This window comes from Etheostoma spectabile, unplaced genomic scaffold (genome assembly GCF_008692095.1).
Source record: "Etheostoma spectabile isolate EspeVRDwgs_2016 unplaced genomic scaffold, UIUC_Espe_1.0 scaffold172, whole genome shotgun sequence".
NCBI classification, from domain to species: domain Eukaryota; kingdom Metazoa; phylum Chordata; class Actinopteri; order Perciformes; family Percidae; genus Etheostoma; species Etheostoma spectabile.
The window spans coordinates 801021-807661 of NW_022605573.1; the positions used below are offsets into that span (position 1 = coordinate 801021).

The 6641-nt window shown below is 43.4% G+C and overlaps 1 long non-coding RNA gene across 1 annotated transcript in view; it reads right to left on the bottom strand.

The window, feature by feature from the left end:
- LOC116685726 (uncharacterized) overlaps positions 1-6641 on the bottom strand; it is a 15212-nt gene that overhangs the window by 1121 nt on the left and 7450 nt on the right. The window contains exon 3 of the long non-coding RNA XR_004331032.1: positions 557-561. This is a non-coding gene — a long non-coding RNA (uncharacterized LOC116685726). The remainder of the gene's footprint in view (positions 1-556; positions 562-6641) is intronic.

Here is a 6641-nt window from a genome sequence, read left to right on the forward strand (position 1 = left end):
TCCACAAAACTGACAGACTTATTCCACGCGTCCTTAGCCCGTGTTGTTGTGCCGACCTGCTTGAAATCCACCTCCATTGTGCCCGTGCTAAAACACTCTACTCCAAGTTGTCTCAATGAGTACCGCCCAGTAGCTCTCACCCCCGTCATCTCAAAGTGCTTAGAGCCGCTGGTTCTGGCACATCTCAAATGCTGTCGTCCCCCCACCTTGGACCCACACCAATTTGCCTACCGCAAGGACAAGAATAGGAGCACAGAGGATGCAGTCTCTGTAGAGCTGCAGTCTGTCCTCTCAAACCTGGACCAAAATAACACACATGCCAGAATGCTGTTAATAGACTTCAGTTCAGTCATTCCCTCTAAATTAATCACCAAACTCACAGATCCTGGCACCAGTGCTTCTATCTGCAACTAGTTATTGGACTTTCTGACCAACAGGCCCCAACATGTTCATTTGGACCACCATTGCTCCTCCACCCTCACCCTAAATACGGGCGTACCACAGGGTTGTGTGATGAGTCCGTTCCTCTACTCCCTCTTCACTTGCGCCTGCAGACCAAGACTCGGCTCAAGCCCCATCATTAAGTTTGCAGACGATACCACAGCGATTGGCCCCATCACGGACAACGACGAGTCGGCCCATTGGGAGGAGGTGGATCGCCTGGCTGCGTGGTGTGATAACAACAACCTGCTCCTTAACACCAATAAGACCAGGGAGCTTATCTTATCTTACTTCAGGAGGAATTCTGAACTCATCCACCCATCCATATAAACGGTGTGGCGGTGGAGAGTGCGAACAGTTTCAAATTCCTGAAGATCCACATCTCACAGGACCTCAACTGGACGACTAACTGGTCCAGAATGGTCAAGAAGGTTCACCGGCGCTTCTTTTTCCTAAGGACTATGAAGAAACATCACCACTCCTCAGACATCCTGGTGAACTTCTACCATTGCACCATCAAGAGCATCTTGACCAACTGTAGACAAACAGACATAACATACATCACACATTACAATACACTACACCATAGAGCCTTAGGTATGACCAGGCCGGCTGGACATCTAGCTTATTTTGAATGATTTAAGGCTTTTATTGTTGTTGGTCAGAAGGCGTAGATGGCAGTAGTTTAAAATGGGATGCTGCCAGGGGGGAGGGGGGAAAGAGGGGTAATGACATACAATGTTACTAGCCTTTTTGAAAATGTGTTCAATGCTCGGTAGTGTTATCCGAAGTAGCTTGCTGGCAGTTTAAACTCCTTTTCTAATTGTCTTTTCCCGTGACTTTGTGGCATTTCCGAACCAGCAGGTAATACCGCATGTTAAAACACAATAAAAGCAGTATAAATCATCAAAAAACCACCAGTTTCTCTAAAAAAATATATTCTTTTCTATGTCTTAGTTTGCAAAAGATCAGTCATTGAGTCTCATTTGAGCTTGTTGTCCAGTACAGTGCCAAGGTATTTGTAGTTTGGAACAACCTGAATAGTTTCCCCATTGATGACAGTGTCGTCGGATTGCTGTGACTTTCTAAAATCTATGGACATTCCTCTGGTCTTATTGGCATTTAAAATTAAGTGTGACTTAGACAGCGATCACTGTTAATCTCTTGCAAGAATCCAGCTGCCGTCCCTTGATTTAAGGCTCACTTAGCTGCTAAACCCTCGATGAGTCTCTGCAATGACACGTGAATTACACACTGGATTCAAGTAAGGCAGCCATCTGATGTCAAACTGAATTTTTGTTCAGCTCTTGAAAAACCCACAGCCATGAAACCCATCAAACTCTGGGGGAAGCTGGGAAAATTAAACCCAAGTGACTCCAGACAATTCAGACAGAATGTATCTAGGGCTGCAGGGACACAGTCGGCCTGTTATTTTACCTTTCGGGAAGAAAGACACCATTGATTTATCTCTGTCAAAAGCATCTGTGTTGCTGTCATTTGTTATTTGGGTTCACTAAGGCAGAGACCTAGTGGAGAGGCTTTTGATCTTTAAAAAGAAATGTAATCCACCCTGGAGATATCGCAGAAAGCATTGATTATTAAAAGAAAGAGACCTAAGAACAAAGATTAAAGCAGGGTATACATGAACTTGTTTGGCCTTTGAGTACCATGCATTCAGAGCACTAAGCTTACAGTAATATGGCAGACAAATGGCTGTCTGCAAGAAATGTAAATATAAATTAACATGTTCTTATATAGCGCTTTTCTAGTTTAAACGACTACTCAAAGGACTTTTACGTAATACAGGAACTATTCATCATTCACACACATTCCCACACAGTGGCCGAGGCTGCCGTACAAGGTGCCACCTGCTCATCAGATACACATTCACACACATTTACAATCTGATAGCGCAGCATCGGGGGCAACTCTGGGTTCAGTGTCTTGCCCAAGGACACTTCGACAAGGGACTGCAGGGCCAGGGATCAAACCACCAACCTGTGTGTTGGCAATTAGCTATTATTGAACACTAATTTTGCCTTAACTTGCCCACCCCACACTCATACGCAGTGGTGGAATTTAAGTACAAATACTTTATTACTGTACTTATGAACATTTTTCCGTTACATGTTCTGATCAGTTCTTCCTCCCTGTGCCAAAACGTCTTCCTGACATAAACCCGACGTCACAGTTTGCAGTCCGCAGGGAAGCGGCAGTCCGTCCAGCTTCCGGTACCGCTTGTGATGTTATGAATCCCACTGTGGCCACGCCAAGACCCGCCCTTCAACAGCATTTATTGGCCAGGCGCGTACCTTCGCTAGTGATGGCCAAATGAAGCTTCGTGAACCAGCGTCTTTATTCTCTGAGCCCATGGAGCTCTTGGTTTTTCAGATAAAGGCCTAAGGCGTTGCAATTCAGTGTATCCTCAACACTTTGTTGAACAGAGATTGCCATCTAGTGGGTTCAGAAAATAAAGACACTGGTTCAAGAAGCTTCATTCGGCCATCACTACCCCCGGTACTACCGCTGCTCCCAATACTCTGCTTTGTCATATGTGAAGCATCCGTTTACACAGAGTTAATATACAACCCAGATATTTATCTTAAAAACACTCCGGGTCCTCCTTGCTAGATAAATGTGTGCAGCATTCAATGTCCTGTGGGAAATTATGCAAAGTCGAGCTTCGTGCAGATCCCTGATAGATAACCAGAATTGTAAGTCAGAATGTTTACTGGTGATGGTAAGCACAATTACATTTACCTAACACTAAGTTCATTAAAATGCCCCAGCCAATACAGTTCCTTTTTTAATTTACTTTTTTTTATTAGAATATTGAGAATAAATCAATATGCAAGTACTTTTAGTGTTAATACTTAAAGTACATTTAACTTTTTACTTATAGTTAAGTAGGCTTTTCATTGTGGTACTTCTACTTCTATGTCTCTGATTGTTTTTACCTTTACTTAAGAGATGCAGTACTCCTTCCACGCTCATACCCATGATCCTGCACCATACACCATCAAATCCCAGAGTTACCATAGTAGCCCACTGGTCTTGTTAAGTGTGTGTTAAGTGTGTGTGTGTGTGTGTGTGTGTGTGTGTGTGTGTGTATGTGTGTGTGTGTGTGTGTGTGCATGCGTGTAATGTACAGCCAAGCAGTATAGATGCCAGGTGACATTTGGCAGACAGCTTGGCAACAACAGTAAATTCTCATCTGTAGCATCCCGAAGATCCTCAGAGACGGCTAATGGGTGATAGAGAGAGAGAGAGAGAGAGAGAGAGAGAGAGAGAGAGGCAATAAAAGAGAATGGTCTGAGACTGAAGCAGATACAGAAAAGGGTTGAGAAATGGAGGTAAGGGCACGAGGAGGATTAATCTCTCCGTTGGTTTGAACGACTTCTCTGCTCCCCTCTCATGTCGCCTGTGACAACGGCGATAATGAGCACACACAGACACACACGCTGAGGAAGTACCAGGGTTATGAATGGACCAGAACAGGAACCATTCCAGGAGTGAAGCCAATTTATACCCGTGTTAACCACTAACATGCCAAATGTTAGCAATAGAGCTAATGCACACTTATATGTACTGTAGCGATGCCAGAGTTGATGTTTATCTTTACAGCATGTTTTATCAATAGAGTTTGGGGTATTGGCAGTAATAACATCCCTCAGTGGGGCTTTGGAAATTTTCACAAGGATAGGTTGATATATTGAAAAAAGCAGAGAGAAAGAAAGAAAGAAAGAAAGAAAGAAAGACAGAAAGAAAGAAAGAAAGAAAGTATTTAAAATGTATCCCACTGTTCCACAAAAAAACATATTATACTAATGTTTACAGTTCAATTTCCAGTACAGTTTTGCGAATGGCACCAACAGCATCTACAGCCCAACCCGTTCTCCCTCCGGACGCGTAAAATACGGATGTTTGGGCAGTGGCTTTCCCCGTTCTTTTGTTCCTAACCCCAACCGTCCCCTTGTTGTCTGCGTGTGGCGTTTATTTTCCCCGTTGTTGTGCCCAATGTCGTTGCAGTTCGTGAAATGGTCACGTTCAAAAAAATCGTAAGCTGTACGAAAAATAAACGAGAAAAGCATGACCTGTGCACAAATCAATAAATCAAAATAACAAGACCTTTTCACAAACTGGTGTGAGGTTGAAATACATCGGTAATGCCTCTCCCCCCCCCCCCCCCCCCCCCCGAGCCTCTTCCTCCCGCTCATCCTCCATGACGTGAACGGTAGGGCCGGCCCAGCTATCTGAGAAAACGTTTTGGAAAAGACAGGATATGGACCCAACCAACTCTATTTGGGAGGGGAGAACTCCCTCACATGGTACAACCCATGCAGAGGCTGCATGTGTAGCCTACTTTAAGAGAAGCTGGACTAACGACATCTTTAAAACTGCGAGGGTAGGAATAAATGACCCATGTTGTCATTTGTTTTGGACGACTTGTTGGTTCATGATTAACTGTCAGTTTAAGGTTTTTGTGTATGTAAAGGTGTGTGTGTGTGTGTGTGTGTGTGTGTGTGTGTTATTAGGTGTGTGGTGTATATCAGAGCTGGCATTAACAGACAGGCCTCCCGCTCTGAGATGAATGAGAGGGCAGATTGTGTTGAAGCTGATGAAGTGGCTTGATGCTCATTAGGCGGCTGCTGATAGGCTGATGGATGCTGCACAACTTTAAGGCGGCACTCCCGTAATGATGAATGGGGCGCTGTTCTGTTTTTTTAAGGCAGCATCCCCCCCCCCCCCCCCCTCTCTCTTTTGCTTTCCCTCTCTCAGAGCAAACAAGACCCTGAGTGTTTATTGAACTATTTGATTTAATAAAGAAAGGCTCATTAAAACAAAGTAGCACCTCGTGTGTGTGTGTTTGATTGATGATACGTTCATCTGTGGCCTTGTACAAGACTATTGGCTCAGAAGGACTTAGTCAGGCTATTAATTGGCTGATGCTAATTAGGGGATATATTTTCAGCCGATCAGTTTAGCTAAATTCATATTCCAGCCATCAATTTGTCTCAGGATCAGGACCAATTTTACACTTATTTCAAATTATGAACTGAGCTACATGGAAGGGATTATTAACCTCTTTCACACTGGGAGGAGATTAATAAGGCAATGTGTTTGGTTTACAGTCTATACAGTCGGTCTTCAGTAATCTGGTTTCTTATATGTCGAATAAACGGCAAACCTATTTTTTGTAATCGAGGTAGAGACTGAGTTACTGGGTCTGGATAAAAAAAAACAGCCCAATGGCCAATAAAACTAGCCCATAACCAGATCTCAAAATATGCTCCATCGAAATGTTAGACACATGTGTCCAACACCATTGCTACAATTGCCAAATGTATTGTAAATATCTACAAAGTAACACAGGGTGCTAGCATTAAAAGCACTTTTCCAAAAACAGTTATTTTACCTTCATAGATATAGTATATATCATCATACTTGACACATATGTACGTGAATAAATAAATATATAAATAACTATTGCACTGTGAACACATAGACCAATTAATTGACACACAAACAAACTGTATGCTATGTGCTGACAATGCACTAAAACAGCACCCACACAATGTAGCCTCTACCAGTCTGAAGGAGAACAGTTTCCACTGTTGGACATTAGACTATTTTTTAAATTCAGTCACAATCCTCTTCCTGTCTGCCTGTCCTCCTTTTACTGCAGATTAAAAATATATCACTTAAGTGCATGTGAACACGTTGACTTTGCTCTTATTTAAACATATTTGCTCTGTCTTCAGGTTTCTAATTAATATCTGTACATAATTTCATCTATCCAACCAATAGTTACAGAGGCTGACCCTGCCATCCATATGGGTTTAAACCATTATCCCTGCAGATAGGCCTGGGGGGGTGATCAGGAAAGTTCCTGGTGGGGGGCGTTATTGAGGATATTTTTTTGACCTGCTCATCAGACAAACATTCATTCGACATGGGTCTGCAGGACCAGGGATCGAACCAGCAAACCTTCCCATTGGCAGGCTAGTCACATTCTTACACTGCAGCCTCTGCATGGGTTGTACCATGTGAGGAAGTTTTCCTCTCCCAAATAGTTAGTCAGATGAGTCCATAGCCTGTCTTCTTCTAAAAGGATTTCTCAGATAGGCTACCAATAGCTGGCTTGGCCCTACCGTAACAATACGGGAGGATAAACGGGAGAAAGAGACCGGGGGGGGGGG